Raw genomic sequence first — 19,812 nt, 5'->3', positions numbered from 1 at the left:
GGTCAATCAGGACCTGACCCAGCATCAGACTCATTCCATTTGGAGGATGGGTGTAATACCAGGCCTCAGTCCCCCATCCCTAATCCAGCCATGTTCACCTGTGAGTTCACCATCATAACTTCCTGAATCTCAAAGGACAGCAATCAGATCATTGCCAGACGGCTAGGCAGTGGGTTGCCATTTTTATATGAAATCACTGCAGACTCTGTGACCAATGGAACTACCATTTTCATGGAGTCCAGCTGAACCCTGCTAACTGCAAATTCAGAGCATCTCCAGCCATTATATCCAGCTGATGAAGTTGATGCTCTCCAACCATACCACATTGGTTTGAATCCAAATTCATAGTTTACTTTCCAGGGTCATCCTGAGGCTTGGAGGAAGGCACAGGAAATATCAGCCATTATCCTTCATTATCAGATTATTATATCTTTTGTGTTAACATTTATAGCTGTAAAATAGCTTGGAGAGGTTTAAACCATCTCTTAACCCACATTCTTTTGTAATTCTTTTTCAATTTAAAATCAGTGATATCAATGGATTTCAATATTCTACTATTTAATCCCTTGTGTAGATCTGCAAGCTCTCAGTTATTTATTTCACCCTGAGTTTCCGGTTTGGGCAACTAAGAGTTGCCACCATGCACAGGGGATTCACTATGGACATGGGACTCACCATGCACATGGGACTTCCACTACGATAGAAGGTCCTGGTGTGCCTGACGGCCTAGGCAAAGCTCCCCCGTGTTTACTTCCAGGGCTTTCCTCTTTCCCTTGGGCAAGTGCTTGACATCTGCTGGGCTGTGTGTTCCATGAGGTCAGAGGCTATGGCTGCCATGTCCACCACTCTGTTGCTAGCACTGAATCAGGGCCTGGCACCCAGAAACTGCAGAATAAATATTTATTGAGTGAATGCCTAGAGACTAATCATCAGCAAAGTGACCATGTTATTTGTCGTTTTCTACAACAAATGATTCTCAAAGGTCAGAAATGAGAAGATGAAAACAGGACCAACGCAGATTAAACAGAGGTACGACATCATCTCCTATTGTCTCTGTTTATCTGCAGTCAAGGTTATACTCACATCTCAGATCTTCGTCAGAGTGGTTTTCCCTCTTCTCTTAAAAGAAAACAGAAGAGTTCTGTGCAGAGGGTTCAGAAGGAAAAGTCCAAACATCCTTTTCCCCATGGAAATAATGATAATAGGAATAACGAGAAGGCTAAATTATTCACTTTCCATGTGGCACTGCACTTTATTATTTAATTAATCCTCACAGCAAGCCTATGAGGTAGACAGTATCATGCCCAGTTGTGGGGGAAAAGGGGGGGAATTTAGAAGAATGTAAATAACTTGCCCAAGCTGGTAGGTAGAAAAGCTGGAATTCCACTCCAGGTCTGTCTGAGTCCAGAGTTTAATCACCAACCCTTGGCTGGTTTGAATATTCAAGGGCAGGGTCCAAGTCTCATTCATCTTTGTTTAACTCACAGCACCTGGCCTAAGGTCACATCTGCCACATGGAAACAGCAAATATTAGTTGATTCAAAAGTAGAGCTAGTCAAAGGCCCTGGGATAGGGTTACTTTACTGGAAAACAGGGCACACATGAAAGAAAATATAAAAGCCAACCAAGAGAAAGCACAGTGGAACAAGTGGTCTTATATCCCACCAAAGACGGAAGTTACCCTTAAATGTTTTTGAAATTCATAGCATGAAGTTAAAAAAGTATTTTGAAGTGTCTATACTGTAAAAATGATAAATCACAGAAAACAGCTGGAAGGATCCTGAAGGTCTTTTTACTGACTGTTCTTTTTACAAGACTGTAGATTCTTAGCTTAGGCCAGCTGGGGTGAGTTCTTGTTGGTATGTGAGTATATGGTTTTCACAAGCAAAGCAAATTTAAGACTCGGTTGTGATAAATTTGTGCTGTGTTTGCGCCCCAATCTTCAGGCCACATCTCTATTGTGCTGTCTCGTGGGCAGGGCTGTCAAGTCAACTCCCAGACTTGGTGGGTTGTACCCTCTATCAGCCTCCTTCAGAATGTTCGTGGTGGCACCTCTAGATCCTTTTCAGAATGCTGTCTCATTTCTTTCCTGACAGTTAAAGAAAACTTAAGAAAGTGAAAACTTGCATGAGAAAATGAGTAAGCACTTTTAAAACAGAACTATTAAGCTCACTTTCAAAGTTGCTGAAGTTAGCCCTTTTTAGACACCTTTAAATCCCTAGTGCCTAGACAAATCGAATACCTAACAGGGTTTGCTTCCAGTGCGGTCTACAAGGATACTTTAAAAAAGATTGTCTGAATAGAAATAAGCTGCCCTTCCTCCATGCCCCTTATGTCAAGGCAATCACTGTAAGGCCCACTGCCCCAGGGGACAAACGTCCTCTGAGTCAGAAGCCACCTAACCAGATGATCCAGCAGCAGGACTGAGGGTGCCCAGGGCAAATGCCAGCCCATCACCCTCACAGAGCCCTGGCTATCCTTGACCATTGAAGACCATGAGGCTAACTTTCTCCTGGACACTGGCGTGGCCTTCTCAGTCTCACTCTCCTGTCCCGGACAACTGTCCATCAGATCTGTCTCTATCCAAGGGGTCCTAGGACAGCCAGTCACTAGATACTTCTCCCATCCACTAAGTTGTGACTGGGGAAATTTACTCTTTTCACATGCTTTTCTAATTATGACTGAAAGCCCCGCTCCCTTGTTAGGAAGAGACTTTCTAGCAAAAGCAGGGGCCATTATACACCTGAACATAGGAGAAAGAACACCTGTTTGTTGTCCCCTGCTTGAGGAAGGAATTAATCCTGAAGTCTGGGCAGCAGAAGGACAATATGGATGAGCAAAGAATGCCTGTCCTGTTCAAGTTAAACTAAAGGATTCCACCTCCTTACCCTACCAAAGCAGTACCCCCTTACACCCGAGGCTCAACAATGACTCCAAAAGATTGTTAAGGACCTAAAAGCCCAAGGCCTAGTAAAACCATGCAGTAGCCCCTGCAATATTCCAATTTTAGGAATACAGAAACCCAACAGACAGTGGAGGTTAGTGCAAGATCTCAGGATTATCAGTGAGGTTGTTGTCCCTCTATACCCAGCTGTACCTAACCCTTATACTCTGCTTTCCCAAATACCAGAGGAAGCAGAGTAGTTTACAGTCCTGGACCTTAAGGATGCCTTTATCTGCATCCCTGTACATCCTGACTCTTATTTCTTGTTTGCTTTTGAAGATCCTTTGAACTCAACGTCTCAACTCACCTGGACTATTTTACCCCAAGCTTTCAGGGATAGCTCCCATATATTTGGCCAGGCATTAGCCCAAGACTTGAGCCAGTTCTCATATTGGACAGTCTTGTCCTTCAGTACGTGGATAATTTACTTCTAGCTGCCCATTCAGAAACCTCGTGCCATCAAGCCACCCAAGCGCTTTTAAACTTCCTTGCCAGTTGTGGCTACAAGGTTTCCAAACCAAAGGCTCAGCTCTGCTTACAGCAGGTTGAATACTTAGGGCTAAAATTATCCAAAGTCGCCAGGGCCCTCAGTGAGGAACGTATCCAGCCTATACTGGCTTATCCTCATCCCAAAACCCTAAAGCAACTAAGAGGGTTCTTTGGCATAACAGGTCTCTGCCCAATATAGATTCCCAGGCATGGCGAAATAGCCAGACCATTATATACACTAATTAAGGAAACTCAGAAAGCCAATACCCATTTAGCAAGATGGACACCTGAAACGAAAGTGTCTTTCCAGGCCCTAAAGAAGACCCTAACCCAAGCCCCAGGGTTAAGCTTGCCAATGGGGCAAGACTTTTCTTTATATGTCACAGAGAAAACAGAAATAGCTCTAGGAGTCCTTACACAGGTCCGAGGGACCAGCTTGCAACCCATGGCATACCCGAGTAAGGAAACTGATGTAGTGGCAAAGGGTTGGCCTCATTGTTTATGGGTAGTGGTGGCAGTAACAGTCTTAGTATCTGAAGCAGTTAAAATGATACAAGGAAGAGATCTTACTGTGTGGACATCTCATGATGTAAACGACATACTCACTGCTAAAGGAGACTTGTGGCTGTCAGACAACTGTTTTACTTAAATATCAGGCTTTATTAATTGAAGGGCCAGTGCTGTGACTGCATACTTATGCAGTACTTATGCAACTCTTAACCCAGCATGTTTCTCCCAGACAATGAAGAAAAGATAGAACATAACTGTCAACGGTGATTGCTCAAATCTATGCCACTCAAAGGGACCTTCTAGAGGTTCCCTTGACTGATGCCGGTCTCAACTTGTATACGATGGAAGTTCCTTTGTAGAAAAAGGACTTCGAAAAGCGGGGTATACAGTGGTCAGTTATAATGGAATACTTGAAAGTAATCCCCTTGCTCCAGGAACTAGCGTTCAGCTGGCAGAACTATCAGCCCTCACTTGGGCACTAGAATTAGGAGAAGGAAAAAGGGTATATATATATACAGACTCTAAGTAGGCTTACCTAGTCCTCCATGCCCATACAGCAATATGGAGAGAAAGGCAATTCCTAACTTATGAGGGAACACTTATCAAACATCAGTAAGCCATTAGGAGATTATTATTAGCTGTACAGAAACCTAAAGAGGTGGCAGTCTTACACTGCTGGGGTCATCAGAAAGGAAAGGAAAGGGAAATAGAAGGGAACTGCCAAGTGGATATTGAAGCCAAAAGAGCCACAAGGCAGGACCCTCCATTATAAATGCTTATAGAAGGACCCCTAGTATGGGGTAATCCCCTCTGGGAAACCAAGCCCCAGTACTTAGCAGGAGAAATAGAATGGGCAACCTCACGAGGACATAGTTTCCTCCCCTCAGGATGGCTAGCCACCAAAGAAGGAAAAATACTTTTGCCTGCAGCTAACCAATGGAAATTACTTAAGACCCTTCACCAGACCTTTCACTTAGGCATTGATAGCACCCATCAGATGGCCAAATCATTATTTACCGGACCAGGCCTTTTCAAAACTATCAAGCAGATACTCAGGGCCTGTGAAGTGTGCCAAAGAAATAATCCCCTGCACTGCAGGCCATACATTTCAATCCCTGTAACTTTAACCTCCTTGTTAAGTTTGTCTCTTCCAGAATCAAAGCTGTAAAACTACAAATTGTTCTTCAAATGGAGCCCCAGATGTAGTCCATGACTAAGATCTACCATGGACTCCTGGATTGGCCTGCTAGCCCATGCTCCAATTTGATGACATCAAAGAAACCCCTCCCAAGGAAATCTCAACTGCATGACTCCTACTATGGCCCAATTCAGCAGGAAGCAGTTAGAGTGGTCGTCAGCCAACCTCCCCAACAGCACTTGGGTTTTCCTGTTGAGAGTGGGGACTGAGAGACAGGACTAGCTGGATTTCCTAGGCTGACTAAGAATCCCTAAGCCTAACTGGGAAGGGGATCACATCCACCTTCAAACACGGGCCTTGCAACTTAGCTCACACCTGACCAATAAGGTAGTAAAAAGAGCTCACTAAAATGCTAACTAGGCAAAAACAGGAGGTAAAGAAAGAGCCAGTCATCTATCACCTGAGAGCACAGGAGGAGAGACAAGGATCGGGATATAAACCCAGGCATTAAAGCCGGCAATGGTTACCCCCTTTGGGTCCCCTCCCTTTGTATGAGAGCTCTGTTCTCACTCTATTAAATCTTACAACTGAAAAAAAAAAAAAAATTCCTAGTGCCCAGAACTGTATATTTACTATATATTTATTGCTTGAATGCATGTGTGAATGAATCTCCACTATTTCTTTAGAGGATCCTATGTGTAACATGTCATGGTGATGACTACATCCCCACTGGTCAGAATAAGAGAAGTTGGCTTAAATCCTAACATGCAGGATTGAGGATAGATAATGAAGAACCTGACATTCATTCTTCCACATAATTACATGGGTCTCAAGGAAAGGGTGCAATGACTTTCAAAAACAATTCAATATTCACAACTTCTTGATAAAAGGTGTGTTAGATAGCATTTACTTCAGGGAAGAAGAATTAATAGTCTTCCAAATACACCTGGATCACCTCACCTCAGACTAAATAGATCCCAAACCATTACATTAGCCCAAAGATTTTCTTGTTCCCCACGTCTTCATTTTTCTGTTAATTGTGATTCCATTCCCTTTTCACTACGCTTTAAACACAGCTGTCAGACACAATCACTCTTTGCTTGAATTCATTTAGTTACCAAGACCTACTGATTTTTTAAAAAACAATCTCTGTTTTGTCACCCATTCATTCCTTTCCATTCTTAGAACCCAATTTTCTAGATCAGACCTTGTATTCTCAGTCTCTAATATTTCATGGGTAGGTCCAACTTGTCTCCTTACATACATTTCTCCCTCCAGCAGCTGTTATGAACTGAATTATGTCCCCGCCCATCCCTAGATTGATATGTTTAAGCTCTAACCCCATGTGACTGTATTAGGAGACGGGGTGTTTTTGGAGGTAATTGTGGTTCCATGAGATCATAAGGATGGGGCCCTAATTTGATAGAACTTGTGTCCTTATAGGAAAAGGATGAGGCACTACTCTTTCTCTCTGCTCATACACAGAGAAAAGGCGGCCATCTACAAGTCAGCCAGAGGGCCTCACTAGGATGAGTTTTCCAGCATCTTGATCTGAACTTCTAGCCTCCAGAACAGTGATAAATTAAATTTCTGTGGTTGTAGCCACCTGGTCTGTGGCATTTCATGTCAGTCATAACAGACTAATAAATAGGCTATCTGCCCAGTATTCTCAGAGTTACATGCATAGAACACTAAACTGACCCTATGCTTTACAAATCCCCAAGGCTGCCACTGCCCACCCCCATGACTTGTAAGTCCAAATGCTTTAGCTTGGAACCTGAGGCCACCTCCGTGTCGTCCCCATAGTTACCTGCCCAGCCTCTAAGCCTTTATATTGTTTAAGGCAAACGTTCTGATCTCATTGTCCTCAAAACCCACATGGCATTTTCTGAAGCCACAGTGAAGCATGATGCCTTTGGGGAACTGCCTGTGGTTGCCATGGCTGCAAGGTGAGTCTACACCAGAGGATGGCAGGATGTGAGAGGAGTCACGTTGCAGACATGGCTCCCTCCTCCCTCTCTTCCTTATTAACAGAGTCCTCACTGAGTTTAGAGAGGAGAAGTGCCCAGATCAGAGGCAAATAATGATGTCTAAGCTGGAGGTCAGCAAACTATTTTTATAAAGGGCCAGGTGAAGGTAAACATTTTGGGCTTTGTGGGTGATATGGTCTCTGTCACAGCTCCAACATTTTAGTGCAAAAGTAGCCATAGGAAATACATAAACAATTGTGTTTCAATAAAACTTTATTTACAAAAGCAATCGTTGGACTAGATTTGGCCTGCGGGGCATAGTTTGCCACTCCCTGATCTGCCAATCCCGGAGCACTGACATTGTTGATCTTCTGAATCAAGTGTAGAACAACTTTCAGATTTCTTGTTATATGAGAGCCAGAAAACTCCATCTTTTAAAGCTCTTTTTAAGCTCTTGCTATCCACAAGGTTCGTCTTAGACCAGCAGAATCAGCATCACCTGGGAGCTTGTTAGAAATGCGGAATCTCAGGCCCCCACCCCAACCTCCTAAATCAGAATGTGCATTTTAATAAGAAGCCCTGGTGGTTGGAAGGTTTACTAGAGCTTAAGAAGCACTGGTTGAAGCCACTGCTGATTGAATGTCCTATTACTTGCAGATGAAAGCACCCCTAACTATTGCTGACAGGAGCAAGTCATCAGTATCTTGTATGCTTTGCTAAGGACTGTGGTTTTGTCCTGAAAGACAGTAATGGGCTTTATGTAGGGAATGAAATGATCAGTTTTGGGAGGCATATAACTCATCTCTTTGATGAGATAATAAGCTCCTAAAAATCCAAGTGTACTAAAGAAATATGCCTGATATTTATCCTGTTTTCCAAGGCCAGCAAAGTAGGTAGACTCTTCACCACTGCCACACCATTGGATGGAAATGAAAAGCAGCCTCTTCTCTAAGACCTGCTCTCCTGCCCATACCTACTGCCTCAGGCCCCAGGAGGATTCTCTGTTTCTGGCATATCCATGGGGCTTAAAAGTAATTGGAAGGCTGTAACTCCAGCATTGTAATTTGGCATCTGAGACTGGAAAACTTTAATTTTAGTTACACTTAATACTGCCACCACCCAGGTTGGTTCAATTTATCTTCTGAATATATATTCACCTCTCCGATAAGACTATAGGCTACTTTGGCCTAAGCAATCATATTTTAAGATTTTTGCATCTCTTCCATAAGGCTTGCAAAGTGCTCTGCATATGACAGTCATGATAAATATAAAATTATTTCTTAAAATATAAGCCACCATTTATTGCTTTTCCAAGCTCTTTGAATAATACCTAAATGGGATAAGCATCTCGAATGTGAATATCATTCATCAGCTAAGTTAAAAATAGTAGGGTCAAAAGGATCCAAATAACATCAAATTTTTTGAAAGGCAGGTCTTTTCATATTGTTTATGGTTAGGTTCTAATACACGCCAGGAATGGTTTGAAAAAGAATTCAGTACAAGCATTTGCTCATATCAAGCCACCACATCTTCCTGTGGTTGGTTTATGAAGAGCTAAAACCCAAACAAGCACCACCTCTTACACAGTCACCCAGAGTGTTAGTACTTACATGGAGAGAGCACGTCATAAACCCTCTAGACAAAATTATCTCACTTAAACCATACAAGACCCTAGGGTTGGGTAGATTATTATCTTCGCTGATGAAGAAACCAAAGTGCAGAGTATTGATGTCAACTTAGTGAGGATCACACTGGTAGAAATTTGGTGGTGGTAAGAGGGGACAGTTGGAATTCAAACCCAGATAGTTAAGCCCTGAGTCTGTGTTCTGAACCATTAAGCAGTGTCTCCATAAACAGAGCTTTGCTATGTCAAAGGCCAAACTCTCACCACCCTGTTTTCATCTGCAGGCATCATCAGCTGGGATTTTCATGTGACAAGTAATCTATGTTAAGCCTAGATATATTGAAAATAAAATGTTAGAAGCCACTTATTTTATGGTCAAGTTCAGTGAGTGACAGTTTCTATGTTTAAAGCCTTAACCCATTATGAGTTAATGGTTTGGTCTATCATGATTAACAGTGGGAAATATCTTTGAAATCAGATTAGAATGTTTTAGTTTTTGTTTTGGCTGTTAATTATCATAGAAAGTTTTTCTCTGTCATTTCAGAGTCTACAGTAAAGACTATTAAAGGAGTACCTGTAATTATGATCTTATTGATCTATTTAAATTAGAGTTTATTACAAAGCCTATGACCATATCCAAACAATTAAATTAAAGCATGGAACAGTATTTCAATGACTCTAGGGAGCATAGACAGCCAGGTGGGATTATTGAAACCTGAAAGTGGATAGTTTTGTCTCCAGGTGATTCTGATCATTTGTCCTGACTCATTTAAGAATTTCAACTCTTATTTTCCCCTGGATTCCAATATTGACTCTACCATTTTCTGAATCAATATGATCTTCAAAAATCACAGATCATCTCTAACAAAGGCTCTTTTTTCTCCAAGATGTAATAACTATGACTTTGTGTTGAGTAACTTGACACCAAAGGATTACCTTTTCTATGCCTTGAAATTTTGTATTAAATAATTGTTCCTAGAGATTTTTTCCGATTTCTAAAGCCAAGAGGCATTAATTATTTTAAATGGCAGTGAATTCACCAAGGTAAGTTTGTAGAGAAAAACTAGTGGCCCTACTTTAAGTTGTTGCTATAGAAATTTCAGTTTTTAATAAAAGGATATATACTGTCTTCCACAAGTCAGTCTGTTACCACTAATTATTGTGTATGAGCCCTTTTTATACGGGAATGCATTTCTTTTGATTGTGTGTGCATATACTGATTGGTTGTACAAAGCCTTTCACTCCTGACATCCCTTTTGGCTTTCTTTCCTTTATTTTTTCTCTTGTCACAAGTCCGTTCATCCAGAAACTCTTTTATCCATCCATTCAATTGCTCAAGCAAGGAACCCAGGAATATCCTCCTCTAAATGCAATCAATAACCAAATCTTGCAGATCAGATTTCCAAAATAGAGCTCAAATCTAATTCAATGTATCTTTACCACTCTTCCCCCAGTTCAAGCCATGATAATTTCTCTCTCTACGTGAATGTCCACCCCTGGAGACAGACACAGGGTGTTACTGCTTGGACCACTGCAGCATCCTCTTAATTAAACTCCTCCATCCACTTATGCACCATCATCCATTCTCCACCCAAAAGTCAAAGTGGAATATGTAACTCCATTTTTTAAGTCCCCCAAGGCTTCCTGTTGACCTTAGAATAAAATGCATGTAGGGAGGGTCTGACTGTTCTCTAGCCTCACCGAGGCCTCTCACTGCATCTCAGCCGTACTGACTGACCATTTTGTAGTCTTCTCCTCTACCTTCAATTCTGCCAAGACATCCACCTACCCATCATGGGCTTGACATGTCCTATAGGTCGTAATTCCAATTTGTTTTTGGTAGACCTTTCTAAACTTATATGCTAAATTCAGTTCCTATGCTCTTCATCCCAGTTCACAGAGTCCTTCCTCATACAGAACCTTTGTGTTTGTGTGTTTATATATTTATCTCTTGTGTTTATATATAATCTCTTTCTCAATAGATTATAACCTCCATGAAGGCAAGGACAATCACTTTTTGGTTGATCGCTTAGCATTGGATCAGGCACATGGTAAGCCCTCAATTATTATTTGTAGAATTAGTAAGTCAATATAATCTGTAACACATGGAATCTCATGAAATACAAAGTGAAGGTCCCTTTGGAAAACAAAAGTAACAATTCTCAAAGATAAATGTCATAATTCAGAGGCAAGGTTTTGGGGATCAACTACACGTTAATACAGGATTTCTTTCTGTGAAACGAACCAATAGAAATGGAAATATAACATGTTTGAGAAGCTATGTGGCAAAATTACTCTGAAAAAAGTCAATATAAACATCATTGTCTACCATAAAAAACAAGCACAAGACAAAGTGGTTTTTCCCAATTGGCTTGTTCCAGCAATATAATATAGGTGCAACTCATCCAATAATCCAGCTTCTTTCAGGCTCCCTGTTGAACAGAAGCAAGTCTGAGATAGCTCCTTTCCCAGAGCTAGGACATGCTATTTTTCCAGAATCGGAAAATTGCCCTACATATCGAGGGGAGGGGCTCTTACAAATATAGTCATTAGAATCAGGACATTGGACATCTTTCACCCTGGTTACAAGTGTCTATAGCAAAGCAGTTTGACACTTTTCCAAAACGAAGGCTCAAGGTTGAAGTTAATTTTACCTTATTTGCTTACATATATACAAGTTAGTGGCTAAAAAGCAGAATGTCAACATCCTATATATCAGTTTGATCCTTTACAACCAGCCCAATAAACCTTCCATAGCCTTTGTCAATAATGTTATTTTCAATACAAAGCACATTGTATTTTTATACATATAATCTAATCTGTCCTTTAAGGCAGGCATTATTATGCCTATTTTACTGCTTTAGTGGTTGACACCCTAGTGTCTCTCAGCTCCAGACTAAGCTGTTTATACTCAATTTTCTGATGCTGGGCTGGACTCTGACATCCCTGTTATCTCCATGTCGGCTGCCTGTTGGGTTCTGCCCCAAAGGATGCTGAGGAGAGAGTGGAAGGCAGAAGGAGGGAGAAGGGATTTCATCCTCTCTATTTGCTTCCTGTGCATGGCAGTGCCAGGGGCTCTTCACCAGGCAGAAGCCTTTGCCCATTCCACCTTCCAGCTTCTTTCTACTGTCCCTGCACCAGCCTCGTTGCATCACTCTGGTGCATTGTCCACAGCATCTGGGCAATGCCTCCTCCTCAACAGAGGGGCAATGCAGACCTCGTCTTTGTGCATGCTTATTGGCATAATAATAAACACACAGTGAAAACATTGTATTCCCACATCTAGCAGTAATTGGGTTAGCTACCCACTGAATACATATTGAAAAGTTGCTGCAATATGACCCTATCTTCACATGAATAAGACAACTTTACAGAATTATAAAGTGACATTTCAAACCTCTGAATTTTCCCTACACTATTTATTGTTCAGTTCTACCCATGCTCCTTTCTGTCTGGAATACCTGCCCTTCTCCCAGACCTGGTCCAGACCCCTCAAGGCCAAGCTGCATGTTTTCCTCTGTGAAACCTTTGAGCCCTACGGCTGGCAGAATTAACTGCTCCATCTACTCAACTCCTATTACTCCCTGGATACTCTTCTCAGGGACTTGAGAGACAGAAAACACACACATGAGCTTGGAAATGGCTTGACTTGGATTGATTCTTGGCTTGAATAATTCATTTCCTATGTGAGTATGGATAAGTTATTTACGTTTCAGTTCCTTCTTCTGTAAAATGATACTAACTTCTCCCATATTTCTCCCTCCTGCATTTGTGGCATCTCCATCTTTCCAGCTGCTAAAGCCCAAATCCTGGGATTCATCATTGACTCCTCTCTTTGTTTCCCCCTACATCCAATCCAATAGCAAATCCCATTGGCTTCACTTTCAGAACATATCCAGAGTCTCATCACTTCTTACCACGTTTACTGCTACCATTTTGATCTGAGTCACAGTCATCTTTGTCTGGATCATTGCTGTAGTCTCATAATTGACCTCCACAATCTTTCTCTATTCCCTTCTGGTATACAGCAGCCAGACTGATCACATAAAAATATAAATTTGACCACTTTCCTGTCCAGTGGAAAACCATCTTAGAGTAAAAGCCAAAGTTACTCCAATGACCTATAGGGCCTGTAGGGACAGGTCCTGTGTGACTTCAAACTTAGTTCCTGCCACCCTGCTCACTCCACTTGGCCACACTGGCCTCCTTCCTGTTGCTGGAGCTGCTCAGGTAAACTCATGGCTGAGAACCTCTGCATTTGTGGTTCCCTATGTCTGGAATGATCTTCCTCAAGATAGCCACATATCTTTCTTCCACACCTCCTTAACATCTTTGCTGAAATGGAACCTTCTCAATCAGACCTTCCCTGAGCATTGTATTTAAAATGGAAACCCATCTATCTCCTTTCCATGCTTTATTTTGGATGCTGTAATACTTTTTCATTTTTAAATCACTGCCATGTGGGAAATTATTTCATTGCAATCAATGGCAGCCTCTGAGTCCACAACTAGGCAAACTCTCCCAGAAGGGATCACAGATCAAATGAAAGTGATGGAATCATATGGTTTATTAAATTGACTCAAAATTCATGCTGGAGAAGTGGGGGCGAGTTAACATGCCTCACATGGCACACAAATGGGTAAAAACTCTAACCAGGAAGATGTTCAGATGTCTGTTTCTTTCTGTACCACACCAGCCTTTCCTGGCAGTCACTAGGACCAGCACTCAGCTTACTTTTTTTTTTTTTTTTTTTTTTTGAGACGGAGTCTTACTCTGTCCCGGTGCGATCTCAGCTCACTGCAAACTCCTCCTCCCAGGTTCAAGTGATTCTCCTGCCTCAGCCTCCCAAGTACCTGGGATTACAGGTGCCCACCACCATGCCCAGCTAATTTTTGTATTTTTAGTAGAGACAGCGTTTCACCATGTTGGCCAGGCTGGTCTCGAGCTCCTGACCTCAGGTGATCTGCCCACCTCGGCCTCCCAAAGTGCTGGGATTACAGGCATGAGCCACGGTGCCCGACTCAGCATTAAACTTTTGACCATGGAGTCTCAGCAGATGGAAACAGTATGAGGTTCCAGCACATGGGTGTGGCTGGTGCTTGCCAATTAACCTGCTGAGCAGCCAAGATTCTATTTGGTTTTGGGGGGCAAAGGTCACTCAAGGTCAGAATAAATTTCACAAATGCGTAGCCAAATAAAGAACTCATGAATATCGAGTGTCTCACATATATTACAGTGTTATGAATCCCAGGTATCCTGGCGCTGCCCTTCCTTCCTGTCCCTGTGTGTGTATGGATGCTCCACTTGATCTTTCTAACTTGTTTCTCATGCTGCTAACTGATTTTCCTATACTTAAACACGAGTTTCACTTATTTCAGTTGCTTTCTTATTTAGCAGAATTTAATATTCTCAAACAATATTACCAATGCATGTTATGTACTTCTGCAATCTCACATTTTTTACTTACTTTGTTTATTATCTACCTAACGAAAAGTGCCAAGAACACAAGAATTTTCATTTCTTTTCTTCCCCAATGTACCTAGATGTGTATTTAAAAATATAATTATTGAAAAAAATGAAAGAAATTCTGAAAACCATGAGGCTTAAATCAAATAACAATTGAATTGTACTAGAACAGGAGAGAAAATGACTTGGAGCAGGATGAGAAGATGAAATTGAAAGCCCATGCTACGATCCCCGCCCTGCTGATGCCAATCTCTTCCCAGGCCCATGGGTGTGGGAGTGCTTAGATGCTCATCCTGAAACTCTGGAGATCACCCATTCTTCTGGAATTGCTCACATTTTCTTTCTGTGCTCTCCAAATAGCTGTTCTTTGGCCCACTTGACTCACAGTCAAACTAGTTTCAATCTTGTACCCTTGAAATATTTGTTTAATGAATGAATATCCTGTTACAGGTTGCCCAGGGACTTCAGAGCCCTGATGAGAATTGATACTTAAATGACATCAGGTAGTTACCCCAGTGAGTTTGTGCTTTGTTCAATCTGCAGGGCTTCATTCAACCTGAAGTTGCCCTCTGGAGGGCCCTGGGCATATTCAGGCCTAAGGCTTCACATTAGTCTGCTCAGGCTGCTGTAACAAAAGATCGAAGCCTGGGTGACTTAAACAACAGAAATCTATTTCTCACAGTTCTGGAGGCTGGGAACTCAAAAATCAAGGTGCTGGCTAATTTGGTTCCCTGGTGAGGGCTGTCTTTCTGGCTTATACACATTTGTCGTCTTGCAATGTGGTCACATGCCTTTCCTTGGTGCATGTTCACAGAGAGAGAGAGATCTCTTCCTTCTCTAATAAGGTCATAAGGCCACCAGTCATACAGGATTAGGGCCCCACCCTTATGTCCTCATTTAACCTTAACTACCTCCTAAAGACCTGTCTCCAAATATAGTCACATTGGGAGCTAGGACTTCAATATATGAATTTTGAAGGGATAAAATTCAGTCCATAGAAGACCTAATTTCTTCTGCCCAGCACGATGTCATTTTCCTTTTTTAATGTTATTATTAACTTTTAAAAGATGTATACATCTCCTATAAAATCCACGTTTTAGTCATTTGTTATTTCTGGCTTGCTTCACTCATTGATTCTACCTACCCAACCCGTTTAGACATTGAAGTTTTTATCCCATGCCCATTGATTTAATCAGGGACTATATTTTCCAAACTGAAACGCAGGACATATGACATCATCAGTACGATTTTGCTTATGGAAGAGCAGAACAAAAAGCCAGAAATTGGGATTGTCTTGGAATAGTATGGATATGCAGAAAACGGTGATAAATAACCAAATTCTCCATATTTGTATGTCAGTGATTGGGAAGAGTATTAATGCAGCTTGATGCTTGGTGCCACTCAAACCCACCAAAAATTATATTTGCCCAGTTAGATGTTTTGATGGTGAGGAGCTTGTTGGTGTTGGGCTGTGGAAGATACAAAGGTTGAAGACAGATGCTGTTCTCCATGGCAGAGCTTTGCAAGTTTTCTTTGGCCCATGATGTAGAGCAAGAACTTTTACCTTACAACCCTGCAGACTGTGATCATTCTGATCTATTCAGTTCTATTCCGTTCTGTTCTATTCTATTCTATTCTATTCTATTCTATTCTATTCTATTCTATTCTATTCTATTCCATTCTATTCTATTCTATTCTTTCTACAGTGGGTGTAGAAACATAATTGGTTTCCAAAACATGAATCTATTGCGATGTGCACTGGAAGAAAAACAGCTCTTGTGGGCTGGGTCCAATAGGTTTTGGTTTCCTTTCTGTTAAAAAATATTTTGATTAGCATAAAGGTCTTTTTGTTTGTTTATTTTTGTGTTTTAATACATGTAGGTACTAGACTAGTGTCTAGAAATAGTTTCATTCTCTTGGAAATTTATCTGCTAAAACTCTTCTATTCACAGATCAGAGGTTTTTGGAACTTGAAGGAACTGCAGGGGTCAAGTCAGAATACATCGCTTAGGAGTCTTTATGTTGACACTCCGGTATTTGGAAGCAGTGATCTTAAAAATGCAATTCACAAAAATTGTTTTCTTTGGTTTTTGACTCTTCTGAACAGAACTCATCTTCAACTTAGTTTGCTAATTGCCTGTGTGCCATGATCTTGTTCTCCCTTGCAGAGCTCACAGGATGGGTTTTTGTTTTGTTTTGTTTTGTTTTTAGTTTCCTTGCTGTTTTTCCAGGTCACAGTACCACAGTGGATTGGTGATTGCGGTTTGAGGTTACCTAGAGAAGTGTGTGTCGGGGGGTAACCCAAAGATTTTCTTGCACACCTCAAATTGTTCTCTGATGACACCAAGAGCGTCAAAGGGACTGAGGCCGAGTTTGTCAGTGAATGTTCGCCAGGAAAAGCAGGGGTGAAGCTGCTTATGGGCGAAGATGAATCCCGTGCTGCCATCTATTGGTAATGTCATAAAACAGCAATTTTTAATACCACCTGATTTTTAAAAAATTTATTCTGGGGGAACTATAGTTCACTTTCACCTATTCTCCAAATTCGTATTTCCCAAGAAGTCTTGATTTCAAGTGAAGGAATCTGTGGATGTGAATGACCCATCTTTAACCCTAATGAAGTTTGTCTGTAAAGTGAACCAAGGGGACAGGGGAATTCCCACACCGTCTCATTACTGCCCAAGCCAACACACTTCCCTTTGAGGATGGTTTGAGGGAAGGAGGGACTGTCTGCTTGTCAGAGGGATTTCAAAGAACACACTGTTCTCATCCTTCAGATCTTGCCGATTGCTTCATGGGCTGCCCGAGATTACCATATGTTTTGTGCAAAGGGTGGCTTCAAAACAAAACGGAATAGACCCTCTCTGTTTTGAAGCCTGTTGATTCTAAATGCTACACCATTGCAAATAGTTCTCTGGGTTTATTTATTAGTAAAGGAAGTCAGACATCAAAGACCAACCACTTCCATTTTAAAAAGATCCTGTTCATTAAAAATAAAAATAAAGGAGGCTGGAGTGCAGTGGCGTGATCATGACTCATTGCAGCCTTGACTTCGGGGGCTCAAGTGATCCTCCCGCCGCAGCCTCCACTCCTGGTTAGTTTTTTGTATTTTTTGTAGAAATGAAGTCTCGCTTTTTTGCCCAGGCTGGCCTCTAACTTCTGAATTCAAGCGATCCTCCTGCTGCAGGCTCCCAAAGTGTTGGGATTACGGGCATGCGCCACTGCACCCAGTCTACTATCTTTATCTTATAGAAAGAAAAGAATGGAGGAAACTGAGGCTTGGAGACAATGGTTTCACCCAAATATCAGTGGTGTGGAGGCAGAAAAACCTATTGTTAACAAGAGGAGTTGATGGCAGTATTTTGGCAAGTCCTAGTAAAAGTAACCCTGGAGACTTCACATGTTCCGTTAGAAGAAATGGAGCTGTCACCCACATCAAGATTCAGAACACTGTGATTACTAGGACCCGTACAGAGGGAAGAAGTTTGCAACTTTGGCTGAGTTGGTCCAGTATTACATGGAACATCACAGGCAATTAAAAGAGAAGAATGGAGATATTATTGAGCTTAAATATCCTCTGAACTATGCAGATCCTACCTCTGAAAGATGGTTTCCCGGACACCTGTTTAGGAAAGAAGCAGAGAAATTATTAACTGAAAAAGGAAAACATGGTAGCTTTCTTATACGAGAGAGCCAGAGCCACCCTGGAGATTTTGTTCTCTCTGTGCGCACCGGTGATGACAAAAGGGAGAGCGACGATGGCAAGTCTAAAGTGACCCACGTCACGATTCGCTGTCAGGAACTGAAATACGACATTGGTGGAGGAGAACGGTTTGATTCTTTGACGGATCTTGTGAAACGTTACAAGAAGAATCCTATGCTGGAAACACTGGGTACAGTCCTATGACTCAAGCAGCCCCTTAACATGACTTGTATAAATGTTGCTGAAACAGAAAGCAGAGTTTGAGAACTAAGCACATTAGCTGAGACCACAGATAAAGTCCAACAAGGCTTTTGGGAAGAATTTGAGACCCTACAACAACAGGAGTGCAAACTTCTCTACAGTCGAAAAGAGGGTCAAAGACAAGAAAACAAAAATTAAATTGGTATAAAAACATCCTGCCCTTTGATCATGCCAGGGTTGTTCTACGTGATGGTGATCCCAGTGAGCCTATTTCAGGTTACATCAATGCAAATATCATCGTGCCTGAATTTGAAACCAAGTGCAAAAATTCAAAGCCCAGAAAGAGTTGCATTGCCACACAAGGTTGCCTGCAAAACACGGTGAACGACTTTTGCTGGATTTCCAAGCAAACTCCCAAGTGATTGTCATGACAATGAAAGAAATGGAGAGAAGAAAGAGTAAATGTGTCAAATACCTGTCTGATGAGTATACTCTACAAGAATATGGGGTCATGCGTGTTAGGAACGTCAAAGAAAGCACCGCTCATGACTATATGCTAAGAGAACTTAAATTTTCGAAGGTTGGACAAGCTCTACTCCAGGGGAATATGGAGACAATGGTGTGGCAATACTGGTTTTGGACTTGGCCGGACCACAGAGTGCTCAGCGACCCCGGGGGCATGCTGGACTTCCTGGAGGAGGTGAACCATAAGCAGGAGAGCATCATGGATGCAGGGCCGGTTGTGGTCCACTGCAGTGCTGGAACTGGCCATACAGGGACGTTCACTGGGATTAATAGTCTTATTGAAATCACCAGAGAGAAAGGTGTTGACTAGCAACATTGACGTTCCCAAAACCATCCACATGGTACAGTCTCAGAGGCCAGGGATGGCCCAGACAGAAGCACAGTACCCATTTATCTATATGGCAGTGCAGCATTATATTGAAACACGACAGCACAGGATTGAAGAGCAGAAAAGCAAGAGGAAAGGGCACGAATATACAAATATTAAGTATTCTCTAGTGGACCACAGACAAGTGGAGCTCAGAGCCCCCTCCCGCCTTGCACTCCAGCGCCACCCTGTGCAGAAATGAGAGAAGACAATGTTGGAGTCTATGAAAACATGGGCCTGATGCAACAGAAAAATTTCACATGAGAAAACCTGCCAAAACTTCAGCACAGAAATAGATGTGGACTTTCACCCTCTCCCTAAAAAGATCAAGAACAGACACAAGAAAGTTTATATGAAGACAGAATTTGAATTTGGAAGGCTTGCATTTTGGTTGACTACCTTTTGATAAGCAAAATTTGAAACCATTTAAATACCACTGTATTTTAACTCAACAAATACCTGCTTCCCAATTACTCATTTCCTCAGAAAAGAAGAAATCATCTCTACAATGCAGACAACGTTACATTTTATAGAATTTTGCTTTAAATTGAGGAAGTAGTTAAATGGTGCGCTATATCTTGCAGATTATGGGAGTTCAAATTCTAGTTATAGGCTTTTTTTTTCTTTTTATAACCCTAACCAGTTTAATTTTTTTTTTCTCATCGTGGGAGATGATAAGAAGAAATGGTTTGGGAAAATTAAGTAACAACATCCTAGAAGAGTGAGAACAATCTCATTTACCATCATGTATCCAGTCATGGATAATTCATTTTGACGGCTTCTATTTTTGGCTAAATGAGAATTAAGCCAGTGCTTCAGACTGTCAGAAGCTGACTGGTTTACCTTTGCATTGGCATTAAAGAGTTGTAGAAAAA

The 19,812-nt window shown here is 41.7% G+C and overlaps 1 pseudogene; it reads left to right on the top strand.

Moving 5' to 3' along the window:
• The first annotated feature begins 17,403 nt into the window (after positions 1–17,403).
• Positions 17,404–19,294, top strand: LOC105465790 (tyrosine-protein phosphatase non-receptor type 11-like; annotated as a pseudogene).
• Positions 19,295–19,812: the final 518 nt, after the last annotated feature.

The sequence above is a fragment of the Macaca nemestrina genome, chromosome 5, assembly GCF_043159975.1.
Source record: "Macaca nemestrina isolate mMacNem1 chromosome 5, mMacNem.hap1, whole genome shotgun sequence".
In the NCBI taxonomy this organism is placed as follows: domain Eukaryota; kingdom Metazoa; phylum Chordata; class Mammalia; order Primates; family Cercopithecidae; genus Macaca; species Macaca nemestrina.
This window is presented reverse-complemented; position numbering and strand designations above follow the sequence as displayed.